Raw genomic sequence first — 26,050 nt, forward strand, 5'->3', positions numbered from 1 at the left:
AATCTGCTTTGAGGCCATACAACCAGCTGACCCTGCTCTAAAGAACAAACACTTAACCACATTTCACGATTCAAATACATTACTCCACTGTGACATTGATGAACCTAAGTGAGAACGGTATCAATCAAAATAAGCACCTAGCAAAAGAAAGAAGCCTTTCCCAATAACTCCAATAGACAGAATGCTGGGAGTGATGGTACTTATCAGACAAAATCACACACGATGGTAGAGCAAACATAGCAGTCATCACACGGAAAGTCACTGCTGAGAGGGAAGAAACATGTACCACATTTTGTGCAGCACACTGCATCAAAGGATCACAAATTTAGCATTGGAGGGCAGCGTGGAGGGTAAAAATCGTAGAGGGAGACCAAGAGATGAATACACTAAGCAGATTCAGAAGGATGTAGGTTGCAGTAGGTACTGGGAGATGAATAAGCTTGCACAGGATAGAGCAGCATGGAGAACTGCATCAAACCAGTCTCAGGACTGAAGACCACAACAACAACAACTGACTATTTTTAGTGACCATTGGATTAGATTTTTAAATTTATAAAGCAAATGAAGGAGATGCCTAAAAAAGAAGATTTATCGTATTCCAAACATCCCTTATCCATGTGGTGTCCCATCTGCACCAAAAACCCATTGAATAGAGAATCTGCTTTGTGGCCATACAGCCAGCTGACCCTGCTGTAGTGAAGAAACACTGAACCACATTTCACGATTCAAATACATTACTCCACTGTGAAATTGATCAATTTTAGTGATAACGATATCAATCAAAAGAAGTACCTACCAAAAGAAAGAATTCTTTCGCAATAACTCCAAAAGACAGAATGCTGGGAGTGATGTTCCTTATCAGACAAAATCACACTCGATGGTAGAACAAACATAGCAGCCATCAAACAGAATCTCCCTGCTGTGAGGGAAGAAACATGTACCACAATTTGTGCAACTCATTTATTATTTTTAGTGACCATTGGAATAAGATTCTTAAACATGTAAAGCAAATGAAGGAGTTACCTAAATAAGAAGATTTACCTATTTCCTAACTTCCGTTATTCAGTAAGATGCACATGGTGTCCCATCTGCACCAAAAACCCATTGAATGGAGAATCTGCTTTGTGGCCATAAAACCAGCTGCCCCTGCTGTAGTGAAGAAACACTTAACCACATTTCACGATTCAAATACATTACTCCACTGTCAAATTGATCAATATTTGTGATAACGATATCAATCAAAAGAAGTACCTACCAAAAGAAAGAATTCTTTCCCAATAACTCCAAAAGACAGAATGCTGGGAGTGATGGTTCTTATCAGACAAAATCACTCTCGATGGTAGAACAAACATAGCAGCCATCAAACAGAATCTCACTGCTGTGAGGGAAGAAACATGTACCACAATTTGTGCAGCACATTTATTATTTTTAGTGACCATTGGAATAAGATTTACAAACATGTAAGGCAAATGAAGGAGATACCTAAACAAGAAGCTTTATCACATTCCGAACTTACGTTATTCAGAAAAGTGCACATGGTGTCCCATCTGCACAAAAAACCCATTGAATGGAGAATCTGCTTTGTGGCCATAAAACCAGCTGACCCTGCTGTAGAGAACAAACACTTAACCACATTTCACGATTCAAATACATTCCTCCACTGTGAAATTGATGAATATTAGTGATAACGGTATCAATCAAAAGAAGCACCTAGCAAAAGAAAGAAGTCTTTCCCAATAACTCCAATAGACAGAATGCTGGGAGTGATGGCTCTTATCAGACAAAATCACACACGACGGTAAAGGAAACATAGCAGTCATAACATGGAATGTCACTTCTGAGAGGGAAGAAACATGTACCACATTTTGTGCAGCACACCGATTATTTTTAGTGATCATTGGAATAAGATTATTAAACATATAAAGCAAATGAATGAGATACCTAAACAAGAATTTTTATCAAATTCCGAACATCCGTTATTCAGTAAGGTGTATGTGGTGTCCCATCTCCAACAATAAACCCACTGAATGGAGAATCTGCTTTGTGGTCATATAACCAGCTGACCCTGCTGTAAAGAACAAACACTTACCCGCATTTCATGATTCAAATTCATTACTCCACTGTGAAATTGATGAATATAAGTGATAAGGGTATCAATCAAATGAAGCACCTAGCAAAATAAACAAGTCTTTCCCAATAACTGCAATAGACAGAATGCTGGGAGTGGTGGTACTTATCCAACAAAACCACACTCGATGGTAGAACAAACATAGCAGTCATCAAACGGAATCTCCCCGCTGAGAGAGAAGAAACATGTACCACAATTTGTGCAGCACATTTATTATTTTTAGTGACCATTGGAATAAGATTTTTAAACATATAAAGCAAATGAAGTAGATACCTAAACAAGAAGATTTATCAAATTCCGAACATCCGTTATTCAGTAAGGTGCATGTGGTGTCCCATCTCCACCAAAAACCCATTGAATGCAGAATCTGCATTGAGGCCATACAACCAGCTGACCCTGCTGTAAAGACCAAACACTTAACCACATTTCACGATTCAAACACATTATTCCACTGTGAAATTGATGAGTATAAGTGATAACGGTATCAATCAAAAGAAGCACCGAGCAAAAGAAAGCAGTCTTTCCCAATAACTACAATAGACAGAATGCTGGGAGTGATGGCTCTTATCAGACAAAATCACACACGATGATAGAGCAAACATAGCAGTCATCAAACAGAATGTCACTGCTGAGAGGGAAGAAACATGTACCACAATTTGTGCAGCACACTGATTATTTTTAGTGACCATTGGAATAAGATTATTAAACATATAAAGCAAATGAAGGAGATACCTAAACAAGAAGGTTTATCACATTCCGAACATCCGTTATTCAGTAAGGTGTATGTGGTGTCCCATCTCCAACAAAAACCCACTGAATGGAGAATCTGCTTTGTGGCCATATAACCAGCTGACCCTGCTGTAAAGAACAAACACTTAACCACATTTCGCGATTCAAATACATTACTCCACTATGAAATTGATGAGTATAAGTGATAACGGTATCAATCAAAAGCAGCACCTAGCAAAAGAAACAATTTTTTCCCAACAACTCCAATAGACAGAATGCTGGGAGTGATGGTTCTTATCAGACAAAATCACACTCGATGGTAGAACAAACATAGCAGTCATCAAACAGAATCTCCCTGCTGTGAGGGAAGAAACATGTACCACATTTTGTGCAGCACATTTATTATTTTTAGTGACCAATGGAATAAGATTTTGAAACATGTAAAGCAAATGAAGGAGATACCTAAATAAGAAGATTTATCACATTCCTAACTTCCGTTATTCAGTAAGATGCACATGGTGTCCCATCTGCACCAAAAACCCATTGAAGGGAGAATCTCCTTTGTGGCCATAAAACCAGCTGAACCTGCTGTAAAGAACAAACACTTAACCACATTTCACGATACAAAAACATTGCTCCACTGTGAAATTGATGAGTATTAGTGATAACGGTATCAATCAAAAGAAGGACCTACCAAAAGGAAGAAGTCTTTCCCAATAACCCCAAAAGACAGAATGCTGGCAGTGATGGTTCTTATCAGACAAAATCAAACTCGATGGTAGAGTAAACATAGCAGTCATCAAACGGAATCTCCCTGCTGTGAGGGAAGAAACATGTACCACAACTTGTGCAGCCCATTGATTCTTTTTAGTGACCATTGGAATCAGATTTTTAAACATATAAAGCAAATGAAGGAGATACCTAAACAAGAAGATTTATGATATTCCAAACATCCCTTATCCATGTGGTGTCCCATCTGCACCAAAACCCCATTGAATGGACAATCTGCTTTGTGGCCATAAAACCAGCTGACCGTGCTGTAGAGAAGAAACACTTAACCACATTTCACGATTCAAATACATTACTCCACTGTGAAATTGATGAATATTAGTGATAACGGTATCAATCAAAAGAAGCACCTAGCAAAAGAAAGAAGTCTTTCCCAATAACTCCAATAGACAGAATGCTGGGAGTGATGGCTCTTATCAGACAAAATCACACTCGATGGTAGAACAAACATAGCAGTCATCAAACGGAATCTCCCTGCTGTGAGGGAAGAAACATGTACCACAATTTGTGCAGCACATTTATTATTTTTAGCGACCATTGGAAAAAGATTTTATAAACATATAAAGCAAATGAAGGAGATACCTAAACAAGAAGATTTATCAAATTCCGAACATCCGTTATTCACTAAGGTGAATGTGGTGTCCCATCTGCACCAAAAACCCATTGAATGCAGAATCTGCTTTGAGGCCATACAACCAGCTGACCCTGCTGTAGAGAACAAACACTTAACCACATTTCACGATTCAAATACATTACTCCACTGTGAAATTGATGAATATTAGTGATAACGGTATCAATCAAAAGAAGCACCTAGCAAAAGAAAGAAGTCTTTCCCAATAACTCCAATAGACAGAATGCTGGGAGTGATGGCTCTTATCAGACAAAATCACACTCGATGGTAGAACAAACATAGCAGTCATCAAACGGAATCTCCCTGCTGTGAGGGAAGAAACATGTACCACAATTTGTGCAGCACATTTATTATTTTTAGCGACCATTGGAAAAAAGATTTTTAAACATGTAAAGCAAATGAAGTAGATACCTAAACAAGAAGCTTTATCACTAACCGACTTCCGTTATTCAGTAAGGTGCACATGGTGTCCCATCTGCACCATAAACCCATTGAATGCAGAATCTGCTTTGAGGCCATACAACCAGCTGACCCTGCTCTAAAGAACAAACACTTAACCACATTTCACGATTCAAATACATTACTCCACTGTGACATTGATGAACCTAAGTGAGAACGGTATCAATCAAAATAAGCACCTAGCAAAAGAAAGAAGCCTTTCCCAATAACTCCAATAGACAGAATGCTGGGAGTGATGGTACTTATCAGACAAAATCACACACGATGGTAGAGCAAACATAGCAGTCATCACACGGAAAGTCACTGCTGAGAGGGAAGAAACATGTACCACATTTTGTGCAGCACACTGCATCAAAGGATCACAAATTTAGCATTGGAGGGCAGCGTGGAGGGTAAAAATCGTAGAGGGAGACCAAGAGATGAATACACTAAGCAGATTCAGAAGGATGTAGGTTGCAGTAGGTACTGGGAGATGAATAAGCTTGCACAGGATAGAGTAGCATGGAGAACTGCATCAAACCAGTCTCAGGACTGAAGACCACAACAACAACAACTGATTATTTTTAGTGACCATTGGATTAGATTTTTAAATTTATAAAGCAAATGAAGGAGATGCCTAAAAAAGAAGATTTATCGTATTCCAAACATCCCTTATCCATGTGGTGTCCCATCTGCACCAAAAACCCATTGAATAGAGAATCTGCTTTGTGGCCATACAGCCAGCTGACCCTGCTGTAGTGAAGAAACACTGAACCACATTTCACGATTCAAATACATTACTCCACTGTGAAATTGATCAATTTTAGTGATAACGATATCAATCAAAAGAAGTACCTACCAAAAGAAAGAATTCTTTCGCAATAACTCCAAAAGACAGAATGCTGGGAGTGATGTTCCTTATCAGACAAAATCACACTCGATGGTAGAACAAACATAGCAGCCATCAAACAGAATCTCCCTGCTGTGAGGGAAGAAACATGTACCACAATTTGTGCAACTCATTTATTATTTTTAGTGACCATTGGAATAAGATTCTTAAACATGTAAAGCAAATGAAGGAGTTACCTAAATAAGAAGATTTACCTATTTCCTAACTTCCGTTATTCAGTAAGATGCACATGGTGTCCCATCTGCACCAAAAACCCATTGAATGGAGAATCTGCTTTGTGGCCATAAAACCAGCTCACCCTGCTGTAGTGAAGAAACACTTAACCACATTTCACGATTCAAATACATTACTCCACTGTGAAATTGATCAATATTTGTGATAACGATATCAATCAAAAGAAGTACCTACCAAAAGAAAGAATTCTTTCCCAATAACTCCAAAAGACAGAATGCTGGGAGTGATGGTTCTTATCAGACAAAATCACTCTCGATGGTAGAACAAACATAGCAGCCATCAAACAGAATCTCACTGCTGTGAGGGAAGAAACATGTACCACAATTTGTGCAGCACATTTATTATTTTTAGTGACCATTGGAATAAGATTTATAAACATGTAAGGCAAATGAAGGAGATACCTAAACAAGAAGCTTTATCACATTCCGAACTTACGTTATTCAGAAAAGTGCACATGGTGTCCCATCTGCACAAAAAACCCATTGAATGGAGAATCTGCTTTGTGGCCATAAAACCAGCTGACCCTGCTGTAGAGAACAAACACTTAACCACATTTCACGATTCAAATACATTCCTCCACTGTGAAATTGATGAATATTAGTGATAACGGTATCAATCAAAAGAAGCACCTAGCAAAAGAAAGAAGTCTTTCCCAATAACTCCAATAGACAGAATGCTGGGAGTGATGGCTCTTATCAGACAAAATCACACACGACGGTAAAGGAAACATAGCAGTCATCACATGGAATGTCACTTCTGAGAGGGAAGAAACATGTACCACATTTTGTGCAGCACACCGATTATTTTTAGTGATCATTGGAATAAGATTATTAAACATATAAAGCAAATGAATGAGATACCTAAACAAGAATATTTATCAAATTCCGAACATCCGTTATTCAGTAAGGTGTATGTGGTGTCCCATCTCCAACAATAAACCCACTGAATGGAGAATCTGCTTTGTGGTCATATAACCAGCTGACCCTGCTGTAAAGAACAAACACTTACCCGCATTTCATGATTCAAATTCATTACTCCACTGTGAAATTGATGAATATAAGTGATAAGGGTATCAATCAAATGAAGCACCTAGCAAAATAAACAAGTCTTTCCCAATAACTGCAATAGACAGAATGCTGGGAGTGGTGGTACTTATCCAACAAAACCACACTCGATGGTAGAACAAACATAGCAGTCATCAAACGGAATCTCCCCGCTGAGAGAGAAGAAACATGTACCACAATTTGTGCAGCACATTTATTATTTTTAGTGACCATTGGAATAAGATTTTTAAACATATAAAGCAAATGAAGTAGATACCTAAACAAGAAGATTTATCAAATTCCGAACATCCGTTATTCAGTAAGGTGCATGTGGTGTCCCATCTCCACCAAAAACCCATTGAATGCAGAATCTGCATTGAGGCCATACAACCAGCTGACCCTGCTGTAAAGACCAAACACTTAACCACATTTCACGATTCAAACACATTATTCCACTGTGAAATTGATGAGTATAAGTGATAACGGTATCAATCAAAAGAAGCACCGAGCAAAAGAAAGCAGTCTTTCCCAATAACTACAATAGACAGAATGCTGGGAGTGATGGCTCTTATCAGACAAAATCACACACGATGATAGAGCAAACATAGCAGTCATCAAACAGAATGTCACTGCTGAGAGGGAAGAAACATGTACCACAATTTGTGCAGCACACTGATTATTTTTAGTGACCATTGGAATAAGATTATTAAACATATAAAGCAAATGAAGGAGATACCTAAACAAGAAGGTTTATCACATTCCGAACATCCGTTATTCAGTAAGGTGTATGTGGTGTCCCATCTCCAACAAAAACCCACTGAATGGAGAATCTGCTTTGTGGCCATATAACCAGCTGACCCTGCTGTAAAGAACAAACACTTAACCACATTTCGCGATTCAAATACATTATTCCACTATGAAATTGATGAGTATAAGTGATAACGGTATCAATCAAAAGCAGCACCTAGCAAAAGAAACAATTTTTTCCCAACAACTCCAATAGACAGAATGCTGGGAGTGATGGTTCTTATCAGACAAAATCACACTCGATGGTAGAACAAACATAGCAGTCATCAAACAGAATCTCCCTGCTGTGAGGGAAGAAACATGTACCACATTTTGTGCAGCACATTTATTATTTTTAGTGACCAATGGAATAAGATTTTGAAACATGTAAAGCAAATGAAGGAGATACCTAAATAAGAAGATTTATCACATTCCTAACTTCCGTTATTCAGTAAGATGCACATGGTGTCCCATCTGCACCAAAAACCCATTGAAGGGAGAATCTCCTTTGTGGCCATAAAACCAGCTGAACCTGCTGTAAAGAACAAACACTTAACCACATTTCACGATACAAAAACATTGCTCCACTGTGAAATTGATGAGTATTAGTGATAACGGTATCAATCAAAAGAAGGACCTACCAAAAGGAAGAAGTCTTTCCCAATAACCCCAAAAGACAGAATGCTGGCAGTGATGGTTCTTATCAGACAAAATCAAACTCGATGGTAGAGTAAACATAGCAGTCATCAAACGGAATCTCCCTGCTGTGAGGGAAGAAACATGTACCACAACTTGTGCAGCCCATTGATTCTTTTTAGTGACCATTGGAATCAGATTTTTAAACATATAAAGCAAATGAAGGAGATACCTAAACAAGAAGATTTATGATATTCCAAACATCCCTTATCCATGTGGTGTCCCATCTGCACCAAAACCCCATTGAATGGACAATCTGCTTTGTGGCCATAAAACCAGCTGACCGTGCTGTAGAGAAGAAACACTTAACCACATTTCACGATTCAAATACATTACTCCACTGTGAAATTGATGAATATTAGTGATAACGGTATCAATCAAAAGAAGCACCTAGCAAAAGAAAGAAGTCTTTCCCAATAACTCCAATAGACAGAATGCTGGGAGTGATGGCTCTTATCAGACAAAATCACACTCGATGGTAGAACAAACATAGCAGTCATCAAACGGAATCTCCCTGCTGTGAGGGAAGAAACATGTACCACAATTTGTGCAGCACATTTATTATTTTTAGCGACCATTGGAAAAAGATTTTATAAACATATAAAGCAAATGAAGGAGATACCTAAACAAGAAGATTTATCAAATTCCGAACATCCGTTATTCACTAAGGTGAATGTGGTGTCCCATCTGCACCAAAAACCCATTGAATGCAGAATCTGCTTTGAGGCCATACAACCAGCTGACCCTGCTGTAGAGAACAAACACTTAACCACATTTCACGATTCAAATACATTACTCCACTGTGACATTGATGAACATAAGTGAGAACGGTATCAATCAAAAGAAGCACCTAGCAAAAGAAAGAAGCCTTTCCCAATAACTCCAATAGACAGAATGCTGGGAGTGATGGTACTTATCAGACAAAATCACACACGATGGTAGAGCAAACATAGCAGTCATCACACGGAAAGTCACTGCTGAGAGGGAAGAAACATGTACCACATTTTGTGCAGCACACTGCATCAAAGGATCACAAATTTAGCATTGGAGGGCAGCGTGGAGGGTAAAAATCGTAGAGGGAGACCAAGAGATGAATACACTAAGCAGATTCAGAAGGATGTAGGTTGCAGTAGGTACTGGGAGATGAATAAGCTTGCACAGGATAGAGTAGCATGGAGAACTGCATCAAACCAGTCTCAGGACTGAAGACCACAACAACAACAACTGATTATTTTTAGTGACCATTGGATTAGATTTTTAAATTTATAAAGCAAATGAAGGAGATGCCTAAAAAAGAAGATTTATCGTATTCCAAACATCCCTTATCCATGTGGTGTCCCATCTGCACCAAAAACCCATTGAATAGAGAATCTGCTTTGTGGCCATACAGCCAGCTGACCCTGCTGTAGTGAAGAAACACTGAACCACATTTCACGATTCAAATACATTACTCCACTGTGAAATTGATCAATATTAGTGATAACGATATCAATCAAAAGAAGTACCTACCAAAAGAAAGAATTCTTTCCCAATAACTCCAAAAGACAGAATGCTGGGAGTGATGTTATTTATCAGACAAAATCACACTCGATGGTAGAACAAACATAGCAGCCATCAAACAGAATCTCCCTGCTGTGAGGGAAGAAACATGTACCACAATTTGTGCAACTCATTTATTATTTTTAGTGACCATTGGAATAAGATTTATAAACACGTAAGGCAAATGAAGGAGATACCTAAACAAGAAGCTTTATCACATTCCGAACTTACGTTATTCAGAAAAGTGCACATGGTGTCCCATCTGACAAAAAACCCATTGAATGGAGAATCTGCTTTGTGGCCATAAAACCAGCTGACCCTGCTGTAAAGAACAAACACTTAACCACATTTCACGATACAAAAACATTGCTCCACTGTGAAATTGATGAGTATTAGTGATAACGGTATCAATCAAAAGAAGGACCTACCAAAAGGAAGAAGTCTTTCCCAATAACCCCAAAAGACAGAATGCTGGCAGTGATGGTTCTTATCAGACAAAATCAAACTCGATGGTAGAGCAAACATAGCAGTCATCAAACGGAATCTCCCTGCTGTGAGGGAAGAAACATGTATCACAACTTGTGCAGCCCATTGATTCTTTTTAGTGACCATTGGAATCAGATTTTTAAACATATAAAGCAAATGAAGGAGATACCTAAACAAGAAGATTTATGATATTCCAAACATCCCATATCCATGTGGTGTCCCATCTGCACCAAAACCCCATTGAATGGACAATCTGCTTTGTGGCCATAAACCAGCTGACCCTGCTGTAGAGAAGAAACACTTAACCACATTTCACGATTCAAATACATTACTCCACTGTGAAATTGATTAATATAAGTGAGAACGGTATCAATCAAAAGAAGCACCTAGCAAAAGAAAGAAGTCTTCCCCAATAACTGCAATAGACAGAATGCTGAGAGTGATGGTGCTTATCAGACAAAATCACACTCGATGGTAGAACAAACATAGCAGTCATCAAACGGAATCTCCCTGCTGTGAGGGAAGAAACATGTACCACAATTTGTGCAGCACATTTATTATTTTTAGTGACCACTGGAATAAGATTTTTAAACATGTAAAGCAAATGAAGGAGATACCTAAACAAGAAGCTTTATCACTTTCCGAACTTCCGTTATTCAGTAAGGTGCACATGGTGTCCCATCTGCACCAAAACCCCACTGAATGGAGAATCTGCTTTGTGGCCATAAAACCAGCTGATCCTGCTGTAGAGAGCAAACACTTAACCACATTTAACGATTCAAATACATTACTCCACTGTGATATTGATGAATATAAGTGAAAACGGTATCAATCAAAAGAAGCACCTAGCAAAAGAAAGAAGTCTTTCCCAATAACTCCAATAGTCAGAATGCTGGGAGTGATGGCTCTTATCAGACAAAATCACACTCGATGGTAGAAAAAACATAGCAGTCATCAAACGGAATCTCCCTGCTGTGAGGGAAGAAACATGTACCACAATTTGTGCAGCACATTTATTATTTTTAGCGACCATTGGAATAAGATTTTTAAACATATAAAGCAAATGAAGGAGATACCTAAATAAGAAGGTTTATCACATTCCGAACATCCGTTATTCAGTAAGGTGTATGTGGTGTCCCATCTCCAACAAAAACCCACTGAATGGAGAATCTGCTTTGTGGCCATATAATTAGCTGACCCTGCTGTAAAGAACAAACACTTAACCACATATAACGATTCAAATACATTACTCCACTGTGAAATTGATGAATATAAGTGATAAGGGTATCAATCAAATGAAGCACCTAGCAAAAGAAAGAAGTCTTTCCCAATAACAGCAATAGACAGAATGCTGGAAGTGGTGGTACTTATTCAACAAAATCACACTCAATGGTAGAACAAACATAGCAGTCATCAAACGGAATCTCCCCGCTGAGAGGGAAGAAAAATGTAACACAATTTGTGCAGCACATTTATTATTTTTAGTGACCATTGGAATAAGATTTTTAAACATATAAAGCAAATGAAGTAGATACCTAAACAAGAAGATTTATGAAATTCCGAACATCCGTTATTCACTAAGGGGCATGTGGTGTCCCATCTGCACCAAAAACCCATTGAATGCAGAATCTGCTTTGAGGCCATACAACCAGCTGACCCTGCTGTAGAGAACAAACACTTAACCACATTTCACGATTCAAATACATTACTCCACTGTGAAATTTATGAATATTAGTGATAACGGTATCAATCAGAAGAAGCACCTAGCAAAAGAAAGAAGTCTTTCCCAATAACTCCAATAGACAGAATGCTGGGAGTGATGGCTCTTATCAGACAAAATCACACACGATGGTAAAGGAAACATAGCAGTCATCACACGGAATGTCACTGCTGAGAGGGAAGAAACATGTACCACATTTTGTGCAGCACACCGATTATTTTTAGTGATCATTGGAATAAGGTATTTAAACATATAAAGCAAATGAAGGAAATGCCTAAACAAGAAGATTTATCATATTCCAAACATCCCTTATCCATGTGCTGTCCCATCTGCACCAAAAACCCATTGAATGGAGAATCTGCGTTGTGGCCATACAACCAGCTGACCCTGCTGTAGAGAACAAACACTTAACCACATTTAACGACTCAAATACATTACTCCAGTGTGAAATTGATGAATATAAGTGATAACGGTATCAATCAAAAGAAGCACCTAGCAAAAGAAAGAAGTCTTTCCCAATAACTCCAATAGACAGTGTGCTGGGAGTGATGGTTTTTATCAGACAAAATCACACTCGATGGTAGAGCAAACATAGAAGTCATCAAACGGAATCTCCCTGCTGAGAGGGAAGCAACATGTACCACAATTTGTGCAGCACACTGATTATTTTTAGTGACCATTGGAATAAGATTATTAAACATATAAATTAAAAGAAGGAGATACCTAAACACGAATATTTATCAAATTCCGAACATCCGTTATTCAGTAAGGTGTATGTGGTGTCCCATCTCCAACAATAAACCCACTGAATGGAGAATCTGCTTTGTGGTCATATAACCAGCTGACCCTGCTGTAAAGAACAAACACTTACCCGCATTTCATGATTCAAATTCATTACTCCACTGTGAAATTGATGAATATAAGTGATAAGGGTATCAATCAAATGAAGCACCTAGCAAAATAAACAAGTCTTTCCCAATAACTGCAATAGACAGAATGCTGGGAGTGGTGGTACTTATCCAACAAAACCACACTCGATGGTAGAACAAACATAGCAGTCATCAAACGGAATCTCCCCGCTGAGAGGGAAGAAACATGTACCAATATTTGTGCAGCACATTTATTATTTTTAGTGACCATTGGAATAAGATTTTTAAACATATAAAGCAAATGAAGTAGATACCTAAACAAGAAGATTTATCAAATTCCGAACATCCGTTATTCAGTAAGGTGCATGTGGTGTCCCATCTCCACCAAAAACCCATTGAATGCAGAATCTGCATTGAGGCCATACAACCAGCTGACCCTGCTGTAAAGACCAAACACTTAACCACATTTCACGATTCAAACACATTATGCCACTGTGAAATTGGTGAGTATATGTGATAACGGTATCAATCAAAAGAAGCACCTAGCAAAAGAAAGAATTTTTTCCCAACAACTTCAATAGACAGAATGCTGGAAGTGATGGTTCTTATCAGACAAAATCACACTCAATGGTAGCACAAACATAGCAGTCATCAAACAGAATCTCCCTGCTGTGAGGGAAGAAACATGTACCACAATTTGTGCAGCACATTTATTATTTTTAGTGACCATTAGAATAAGGTTTATAAACATGTAAAGCAAATGAAGGAGATACCTAAACAGCAAGCTTTATCACATTCCGAACTTCCGTTAATCAGAAAAGTACACATGGTTTCCCATCTGCACCAAAAACCCATTGAATTGAGAATCTGCTTTATGGCCATAAAACCAGCTGACCCTGCTGTAGAGAACAAACACTTAACCACATTTCACGATTCAAATACATTACTCCACTGTGAAATTGATGAATATTAGTGATAACGGTATGAATCAAAAGAAGCACCTAGCAAAAGAAAGCAGTCTTTCCTAATAACTCCAATAGACAGAATGCTGGGAGTGATGGCTCTTATCAGACAAAATCACACACGATGATAGAGCAAACATAGCAGTCATCAAACAGAATGTCACTGCTGAGAGGGAAGAAACATTTACCACAATTTGTGCAGCACACTGATTATTTTTAGTGACCATTGGAATAAGATTATTAAACATATAAAGCAAATGAAGGAGATACCTAAACAAGAAGGTTTATCACATTCCGAACATCCGTTATTCAGTAAGGTGTATGTGGTGTCCCATCTCCAACAAAAACCCACTGAATGGAGAATCTGCTTTGTGGCCATATAACCAGCTGACCCTGCTGTAAAGAACAAACACTTAACCACATTTCACGATTCAAATACATTACTCCACTATGAAATTGATGAGTATAAGTGATAACGGTATCAATCAAAAGCAGCACCTAGCAAAAGAAACAATTTTTTCCCAACAACTCCAATAGACAGAATGCTGGGAGTGATGGTTCTTATCAGACAAAATCACACTCGATGGTAGAACAAACATAGCAGTCATCAAACAGAATCTCCCTGCTGTGAGGGAAGAAACATGTACCACATTTTGTGCAGCACATTTATTATTTTTAGTGACCAATGGAATAAGATTTTGAAACATGTAAAGCAAATGAAGGAGATACCTAAATAAGAAGATTTATCACATTCCTAACTTCCGTTATTCAGTAAGATGCACATGGTGTCCCATCTGCACCAAAAACCCATTGAAGGGAGAATCTCCTTTGTGGCCATAAAACCAGCTGACCCTGCTGTAAAGAACAAACACTTAACCACATTTCACGATACAAAAACATTGCTCCACTGTGAAATTGATGAGTATTAGTGATAACGGTATCAATCAAAAGAAGGACCTACCAAAAGGAAGAAGTCTTTCCCAATAACCCCATAAGACAGAATGCTGGCAGTGATGGTTCTTATCAGACAAAATCAAACTCGATGGTAGAGCAAACATAGCAGTCATCAAACGGAATCTCCCTGCTGTGAGGGAAGAAACATGTACCACAACTTGTGCAGCCCATTGATTCTTTTTAGTGACCATTGGAATCTGATTTTTAAACATATAAAGCAAATGAAGGAGATACTAAACAAGAAGATTTATGATATTCCAAACATCCCTTATCCATGTGGTGTCCCATCTGCACCAAAACCCCATTGAATGGACAATCTGCTTTGTGGTCATAAAACCAGCTGACCCTGCTGTAGAGAAGAAACACTTAACCACATTTCACGATTCAAATACATTACTCCACTGTGAAATTGATTAATATAAGTGAGAACGGTATCAATCAAAAGAAGCACCTAGCAAAAGAAAGAAGTCTTCCCCAATAACTGCAATAGACAGAATGCTGAGAGTGATGGTGCTTATCAGACAAAATCACACTCGATGGTAGAACAAACATAGCAGTCATCAAACGGAATCTCCCTGCTGTGAGGGAAGAAACATGTACCACAATTTGTGCAGCACATTTATTATTTTTAGTGACCACTGGAATAAGATTTTTAAACATGTAAAGCAAATGAAGGAGATACCTAAACAAGAAGCTTTATCACTTTCTGAACTTCCGTTATTCAGTAAGGTGCACATGGTGTCCCATCTGCACCAAAACCCCACTGAATGGAGAATCTGCTTTGTGGCCATAAAACCAGCTGATCCTGCTGTAGAGAGCAAACACTTAAGCACATTTAACGATTCAAATACATTACTCCACTGTGATATTGATGAATATAAGTGATAACGGTATCAATCAAATAAAGTACCTACCAAAAGAGAGAAGTCCTTCCCAATAACTCCAAAAGACAGAATGCTGGGAGTGATGGTTCTTATCAGACAAAATCACACTCGATGGTAGAACAAACATAGTAGTCATCAAACGGCATCTCCCTGCTGTGAGGAATGAAACATGTACCACAATTTATGCAGCACATTTATTATTTTTAGCGACCATTGGAATAAAATTTTTAAACATATAAAGCAAATGAAGGAGATACCTAAACAAGAAGGTTTTATCACATTCCGAACATCCGTTATTCAGTAAGGTGTATGTGGTGTCCCATCTCCAACAAAAACCCACTGAATGGAGAATCTGCTTTGTGGCCATATAATCAGCTGACCCTGCTGTAAAGAACAAACACTTAACCACATATCACGATTGAAATACATTACTCCACTGTGAAATTGATGAATATAAGTGATAAGGGTATCAATCAAATGAAGCACCTAGCAAAAGAAACAAGTCTTTCCCAATAACAGCAATAGACAGAATGCTGGGAGTGGTGGTACTTATCCAACCAAATCACACTCGATGGTAGAACAAACATAGCAGTCATCAAACGGAATCTCCCCGCTGAGAGGGAAGAAACATGTCCACAATTTGTGCAGCACATTTATTATTTTTCGTGACCATTGGAATAAGATTTTTAAACATATAAAGCAAATGAAGTAGATACCTAAACAAGAAGATTTATCAAATTCCGAACATCCGTTATTCAGTAAGGTGCATGTGGTGTCCCATCTGCACCAAAAACCCATTGAATGCAGAATCTGCTTTGAGGCCATACAACCGGCTGACCCTGCTGTAAAGACCAAACACTTAACCACATTTCACGATTCAAACACATTATTCCACTGTGAAATTGATGAGTATAAGTGATAACGGTATCAATCAAAAGAAGCACCTAGCAAAAGAAAGAATTTTTTCCCAACAACTCCAATAGACAGAACGCTGGGAGTGATGGTTCTTATCAGACAAAATCAAACTCAATGGTAGAGCAAACATAACAGTCATCAAACGGAATCTCACTGCTATGAGGGAAGAAACATGTACCACAACTTGTGCAGCACATTGATTATTTTTAGTGACCATTGGAATAAGGTTTTTAAACATACAAAGCAAATGAAGGAGATACCTAAACAAGAAGGTTTGTCACATTCCGAACATCCGTTTCTCAGTAAAGTGCATGTGGTGTCCCATCTGCACCATAAACCCATTGAATGCAGAATCTGCTTTGAGGCCATAAAACCAGCTGACCCTGCTGTAAAGAACAAACACTTAACCACATTTCACGATTCAAATACATTACTCCACTGTGACATTGATGAATATAAGTGAGAACGGTATCAATCAAAAGAAGCACCTAGCAAAAGAAAGAAGCCTTTCCCAATAACACCAATAGACAGAATGCTGGGAGTGATGGTACTTATCAGACAAATTCACACACGATGGTAGAGCAAACATAGCAATCATCACACGGAATGTCACTGCTGAGAGGGAAGAAACATGTAGCACATTTTGTGCAGCACACTGCATCAAAGGATCACAAATTTAGCATATGAGGGCAGCGTGGAGGGTAAAAATCGTAGAGGGAGACCAAGAGATGAATACACTAAGCAGATTCAGAATGATGTAGGTTGCAGTAGGTACTCGGAGATGAAGAAGCTTGCACAGGATAGAGTAGCATGGAGAACTGCATCAAACCAGTCTCAGGACTGAAGACCACAACAACAACAACTGATTATTTTTAGTGACCATTGCAATAAGATTTTTAAACATATAAAGCAAATGAAGGAGATGCCTAAACAAGAAGATTTATCATATTCCAAACATCCCGTATCCATGTGGTGTCCCATCTGCAACAAAAACCCATTGAATGGAGAATCTGCTTTGTGGCCATAAAAACCAGCTGACCCTGCTGTAGAGAACAAACACTTAACCACATTTCACGATTCAAATACATTACTCCACTGTGAAATTGATTAATATAAGTGAGAACGGTATCAATCAAAAGAAGCACCTAGCAAAAGAAAGAAGTCTTCCCCAATAACAGCAATAGACAGAATGCTGAGAGTGATGGTGCTTATCAGACAAAATCACACTCGATGGTAGAACAAACATAGCAGTCATCAAACGGAATCTCCCTGCTGAGAGGGAAGAAACATGTACCACAATTTGTGCAGCACATTTATTATTTTTAGTGACCACTGGAATAAGATTTTTAAACATGTAAAGCAAATGAAGGAGATACCTAAACAAGAAGCTTTATCACTTTCCGAACTTCCGTTATTCAGTAAGGTGTATGTGGTGTCCCATCTCCAACAAAAACCCACTGAATGGAGAATCTGCTTTGTAGCCATATAATCAGCTGACCCTGCAGTGAAGAACAAACACTTAACCACATATCACGATTGAAATACATTACTCCACTGTGAAATTGATGAATATAAGTGATAAGGGTATCAATCAAATGAAGCACCTAGCAAAAGAAACAAGTCTTTCCCAATAACAGCAATAGACAGAATGCTGGGAGTGGTGGTACTTATCCAACCAAATCACACTCGATGGTAGAACAAACATAGCAGTCATCAAACGGAATCTCCCCGCTGAGAGGGAAGAAACATGTCCACAATTTGTGCAGCACATTTTTTATTTTTCGTGACCATTGGAATAAGATTTTTAAACATATAAAGCAAATGAAGTAGATACCTAAACAAGAAGATTTATCAAATTCCGAACATCCGTTTTTCAGTAAGGTGCATGTGGTGTCCCATCTGCACCAAAAACCCATTGAATGCAGAATCTGCTTTGAGGCCATACAACCGGCTGACCCTGCTGTAAAGACCAAACACTTAACCACATTTCACGATTCAAACACATTATTCCACTGTGAAATTGATGAGTATAAGTGATAACGGTATCAATCAAAAGAAGCACCTAGCAAAAGAAAGAATTTTTTCCCAACAACTCCAATAGACAGAACGCTGGGAGTGATGGTTCTTATCAGACAAAATCACACTCAATTGTAGAGCAAACATAACAGTCATCAAACGGAATCTCACTGCTATGAGGGAAGAAACATGTACCACAACTTGTGCAGCACATTGATTATTTTTAGTGACCATTGGAATAAGGTTTTTAAACATACAAAGCAAATGAAGGAGATACCTAAACAAGAAGGTTTGTCACATTCCGAACATCCGTTTCTCAGTAAAGTGCATGTGGTGACCCATCTGCACCATAAACCCATTGAATGCAGAATCTGCTTTGAGGCCATAAAACCAGCTGACCCTGCTGTAAAGAACAAACACTTAACCACATTTCACGATTGAAATACATTACTCCACTGTGACATTGATGAATATAAGTGAGAACGGTATCAATCAAAAGAAGCACCTAGCAAAAGAAAGAAGCCTTTCCCAATAACACCAATAGACAGAATGCTGGGAGTGATGGTACTTATCAGACAAATTCACACACGATGGTAGAGCAAACATAGCAATCATCACACGGAATGTCTCAGCTGAGGGGGAAGAAACATGTACCACAACTTGTGCACCACATTGATTATTTTTAGTGACCATTGGAAAAAGATTTTTAAACATATAAAGCAAATGAAGGAGATACCTAAAGAAGAAGATTTATCATATTTCAAACATCCCTTATTCATGTGGTGTCCCATCTGCACCAAAAACCCATTGAATGGAGAATCTTCTTTGTGGCCATACAACCAACTGACCCTGCTGTAGAGAACAAACACTTAACCACATTTCACGATTCAAATACATTACTCCACTGTGAAATTGATGAATAGAAGTGAGAACGGTATCAATCAAAAGAAGCACCCAGCAAAAGAGAGAAGTCTTTCCCAATAACTGCAATAGACAGAATTTTGAGAGTGCTGGTGCTTATCAGAAAAATCACACTCGATGGTAGAACAAACATAGCAGTCATTAAACAGAATCACACTGCTAAGAGGGAAGAAACATGTACCACAACTTGTGCAGCACATTGATTATTTTTAGTGACCATTGGAATATGATTTTTAAACATATAAAGCAAATGATCGAGATACCTAAACAAGAAGGTTTATCACATTCCGAACATCTGTTATTCAGTAAGGTGCAGGTGGTGTCCCATCTGCACCAAAAACCCATTCAATGGAGAATCTGCCCTGTGGCCATAAAACCAGCTGACCCTGCTGGTGAGAACAAACACTTAACAACAATTCATGATTCAAATACATTATTCCACTGTGAAATTGATGAATATAAGTGATAACGGTATCTATCAAAAGAAGCACCTAGCAAAAGAAAGAAGTCTTTCCCGATAACTCCAATAGACAGAATGCTGGGAGTGATGGTTCTTACCAGACAAAATCACACACGATGGTAGAGCAAACATAGCAGTCATCACACGGAATGTCACTGCTGAGAGGGAAGAAACATGTACCACATTTTGTGCAGCGCACTGATTATTTTTAGTGACCATTGGAATAAGATTTTTAAACATATAAAGCCAATGAAGGAGATACCTAAACAAGAAGGTTTATCACATTCCGAACTTCCGTTATTCAGTAAGGTGTATGTGGTGTCCCATCTCCAACAAAAACCCACTGAATGGAGAATCTGCTTTGTGGCCATATAACCAGCTGACCCTGCTGTAAAGAACAAACACTTAACCACATTTCACGAATCAAATACATTACTCCACTGTGAAATTGATGAATATAAGTGATAAGGGTATCAATCAAATGAAGCACCTAGCAAAAGAAAGAAGGCTTTCCCAATAACTGCAATAGAAAGAATGCTGGGAGTGGTGGTACTTATCCAAAAAAATCACACTCGATGGTAGAACAAACATAGAAGTCATCAAACGGAATCTCCCTGCTGAGAGGGAAGAAACATGTACCACAATTTGTGCAGCAACTTTATTATTTTTAGTGACGATTGGAATAACATTATTAAAATTATAAAGCAAATGAAGGAGATACCTAAAGAAGAAGATTTATCATATTTCAAACATCCCTTATTCATGTGGTGTTCCATCTGCACCAAAAACACATTGAATGTAGAATATGCTTTGTGGTCATACAACCAGCTGACCCTGCTGTAGAGAACAAACACTTAACCACATTTCACGATTCAAATACATTACTCCACTGTGAAATTGATGAATATAAGTGATAACGGTATCAATCAAATAAAGTACCTACAGAAAGACAGAAGTCCTTCCCAATAACTCCAATAGACAGAATGCTGGGAGTGATGGTTCTTATCAGAGAAAATCACACTCGATGGTAGAGCAAACATAGATGGTAGAGCAAACATAGAAGTCATCAAACGGAATCTCCCTGCTGAGAGGGAAGAACAATGTACCACAATATGTGCAGCACATTTATTATTTTTAGTGACCATTGGAATAAGATTATTAAACATATAAAGCAAATGAAGGAGATATCTAAACAAGAAGATTTATCACATTCCGAACATCCATTATTCAGTAAGGTGCATGTGGTGTCCAATCTGCACCAAAAACCCATTGAATGGAGAATCTGCTTTGTGGCCAAACAACCAGCTGACCCTGCTGTAAAGAACACACACTTAACCACATTTCACGATTCAAATACATTACTCCACTGTGAAATTGATTAATAAAAGTGAGATCGGTATCAATCAAAAGAAGCACTTAGCAAAAGAAAGAAGTCTTTCCCAATAACTCCAATAGACAGAATGCTGGGAGTGATGGCTCTTATCAGACAAAATCACACACGATGGTAGAGCAAACATAGCAGTCATCTAACGGAATGTCACTGCTGAGAGGGAAGAAACATGTACCACAATTTGTGCAGCACACTGATTATTTTTAGTGACCGTTGGAATAAGAGAATTAAACATATAAAGCAAATGAAGGAGATACCTAAACAAGATTATTTATCAAATTCCGAACATCCGTTATTCAGTAAAGTGTATGTGGTGTCCCATCTCCAACAAAAAACCCATTGAATGCAGAACCTGCTTTGAGGCCATACAACCAGCTGACCCTGCTGTAAAGAACAAACGCTTAACCACATTTCACGAATCAAATACATTACTCCACTGTGAAATTGATGAGTATAAGTGATAACGGTATCAATCAAAAGAAGCACCTAGCAAAAGATGGAATTTTTTCCCAACAACTCAAATAGACAGAATGCTGGGAGTGATGGCTCTTATCAGACAAAATAACACTCGATGGTAGAGCAAACACAGAAGTCATCAAACGGAATCTACCTGCTGAGAGGGAAGAAGCATGTACCACAATTTGTGCAGCACATTGATTATTTTTAGTGACCATTGGACTAAGATTTTTAAACATGTAAAGCAAATGAAGGAGATACCTAAACAAGAAGCTTTCTCACTTTCCGAACTTCCGTTATTCAGTAAGGTGAATGTGGTGTCCTATCTGCACCAAAACCCCATTGAATGGAGAATCTGCTTTGTGGCCATAAAACCAGCTGACACTGCTGCAGAGAGCAAACACTTAACCACATTTTACGATTCATGTACATTACTCCGCTGTGAAATTGATGAATATAAGTGATAATGGTATCAATCAAATGAAGCACCTAGCTAAAGAAAGAAGACTTTCCCAATACCTGCAATAGACAGAATGCTGGGAGTGGTGGTACTTATCCAACAAAATCACACTCGATGGTAGAACAAACATAGCAGTCATCAAACAGAATCTCCCCGCTGAGAGGGAAGAAACATGCACATTTGTTATTTTTAGTGACCTTTGGAATAAGATTTTTAAACATATAAAACAAATGAAGGAGATACCTAAACAAGAAGATTTGTCAAATTCCGAACATCCGTTATTCAGTAAAGTGCATGTGGTGACCCATCTGCACCATAAACCCATTGAATGCAGAATCTGCTTTGAGACCATACAACCAGCAGACCCTGCTGTAAAGAACACACACTTAACCACATTTTACGATTCAAATACATTACTCCACTGTGAAATTGATGAATATAAGTGAGAACGGTATCAATCAAAAGAAGCACCTAGCAAAAGAAAGAAGCCTTTCCCAATAACTCCAATAGACAGAATGCTGGGAGTGATGGTCCTTATCAGACAAAATCACACACGATGGTAGAGAAAACATAGCAGCCATCACACGGAATGTCACTGCCGAGAGGGAAGAAACATGTACCACATTTTGTGCAGCACACTGAGTATTTTTAGTGACCATTGGAATAAGATTTTTAAACATATAAAGCAAATGAAGGAGATGCCCAAACAAGAAGATTTATCATATTCCAAACATCCCTTATCCATGTGGTGTCCCATCTGCAACAAAAACCCATTGAATGGAGAATCTGCTTTGTGGCCATAAAACCAGCTGACCCTGCTGTAGAGAACAAACACTTAACCACATTTCATGATTCAAATACATTACTCCACTGTGAAATTGATGAATATAAACGATAACGGCATCAATCAAAAGAAGAACCTAGCAAAAGAAAGAAGTCTTTCCCAATAACTCCAATACACAGAATATTGGGAGTGATGGTTCTTATGAGACAAAATCACACTCGATGGTAGAGCAAACATAGAAGTCATCAAACGGAATCTCCCTGCTGAGACGGAAGAAACATGTACCACAATTTGTGCAGCACATTTATTATTTTTAGTGAGAATTGGAATAAGATTATTAAACATATAAATCAAATGAAGAAGATACCTAAACAAGAAGATTTATCAAATTCCGAACATCCGTTATTCAGTAACGTGTATGTGGTGTCCCATCTCCAACAAAAAACCCATTGAATGCAGAACCTGCTTTGAGGCCTTAAAACCAGCTGACCCTGCTGTAAAGAACAAACACTTAACCGCATTTCACGATTCAAATACATTACTCCACTGTGTAATTGATGAGTATAAGTGATAACGGTATCAATCAAAAGAAGCACCTAGCAAAAGAAAGAATTTTTTCCCAACAACTCCTATAGACAGAATGCTGGGAGTGATGGTTCTTATCAGACAAAATCACACTCGATGGTAGAACAAACATAGCAGTCATCAAACAGAATCTCCCTGCAGTGAGGGAATAAACATTTACCACAATTTGTGCAGCACATTTATTACTTTTAGTGACCATTGGAATAAGATTTTTAAACATGTAAAGCAAATGAAGGAGATACCTAAACAAGAAGCTTTATCACATTCCGAACTTCCGTTATTCAGTAAGGTGCACATGGTGTCCCATCTGCACCAAAAACCCATTGAATGGAGAATCTGCTTTGTGGCCATAAAACCAGCTGACCCTGCTGTAGAGAACAAACACTTAACCACATTTCACGATTCAAATACATTACTCCACTGTGAAATTGATGAATATAAGTGATAACGGTATCAATCAAATAAAGTACCTACCAAAAGACAGAAGTCCTTCCCAATAACTCCAATAGACAGAATGCTGGGAGTGATGGTTCTTATCAGAGAAAATCACACTCGATGGTAGAGGAAACATAGAAGTCATCAAACGGAATCTCCCTGCTGAGAGGGAAGAAAGATGTACCACAATATGTGCAGCACATTTATTATTTTTAGTGACGATTGGAATAAGATTATTAAACATATAATGCAAATGAAGGAGATACCTAAACAAGAAGATTGATCACATTCCGAACATCGATTATTCAGTAAGGTGCATGTGGTGTCCCATCTGCAACCAAAAACCCATTGAATGGAGAATCTGCTTTGTGGCCAAACAACCAGCTGACCCGGCTGTAAAGAACAAACACTTGACCTAATTTCACGATTCAAATACATTACTCCACTGTGAAATTGATGAATATAAGTCAGAACGGTATCAATCAAAAGAAGCACCTAGCAAAAGAAAGAAGTCTTTCCCAATAACTCCAATAGACAGAATGCTGGGAGTGATGGCTCTTATCAGACAAAATCACACACACGATGGTAGAGCAAACATAGCAGTCATCAAACGGAATGTCTCTGCTGAGGGGGAAGAAACATGTACCACAACTTGTGCAGCACATTGATTATTTTTAGTGACCATTGGAATAAGATTATTAAACATATAAAGCAAATGAAGGAGATACCTAAACAAGAAGATTTATCACATTCCGAACATCCATTATTCAGTGAGGTGCATGTGGTGTCCCATATGCACCAAAAACCCATTGAATGGAGAATCTGCTTTGTGGCCAAACAACCAGCTTACCATGCTGTAAAGAACAAACACTTACCCACATTTCACGAATCAAATACATTACTCCACTGTGAATTTGATGAGTATAAGTGATAACGGTATCAATCAAAAGAAGCACCTAGCAAAAGAAAGAATTTTTTTCCCAACAACTCCAATACACAGAATGCTGGGAGTGATGGTTCTTATCAGACAAAATCACACTCGATGGTAGAACAAACATAGCAGTCATCAAACGGAATCTCCCTGCTGAGAGGGAAGAAAAATTGACCACAATTTGTGCAGCACATTTATTATTTTTAGTGACCATTGGAATAAGATTATTAAACACATAAAGCAAATGAAGTAGATACCTAAACAAGAAGATTTATCAAATTCCGAACATCCGTTACTCAGTAAGGTGCATGTGGTGTCCCATCTGCACCAAAAACCCATTGAATGCAGAATCTGCTTTGAGGCCATACAACCAGCTGACCCTGCTGTAAAGAACTAACACTTAACCACATTTCACGATTCAAATACATTACTCCACTGTGAAATTGATTAATATAAGTGATAACGGTATCAATCAAAAGAAGCACCCAGCAAAAGAGAGAAGTCTTTACCAATAACTGCAATAGACAGAATGTTGAGAGTGCTGGTGCTTATCAGACAAAATCACACTCGATGGTAGAGCAAACATAGCAGTCATCGAACGGAATCACACTGCTAAGTGGGAAGAAACTTGTACCACAACTTGTGCAGCACATTGATTATTTTTAGTGACCATTGGAATAAGATTATTAAACATATAAAGCAAATGAACGAGATACCTAAACAAGAAGGTTTATCACATTCCGAACATCCGTTATTCAGTAAGGTGTATGTGGTGTCCCATCTCCAACAAAAACCCACTGAATGGAGAATCTGCTTTTTGGCCATATAACCAGCTGACCCTGCTGTAAAGAACAAACACTTAACCACATTTCACGAATCAAATACATTACTCCACTGTG

This window comes from Schistocerca nitens, chromosome 12 (assembly GCF_023898315.1).
Source record: "Schistocerca nitens isolate TAMUIC-IGC-003100 chromosome 12, iqSchNite1.1, whole genome shotgun sequence".
NCBI lineage: Eukaryota > Metazoa > Arthropoda > Insecta > Orthoptera > Acrididae > Schistocerca > Schistocerca nitens.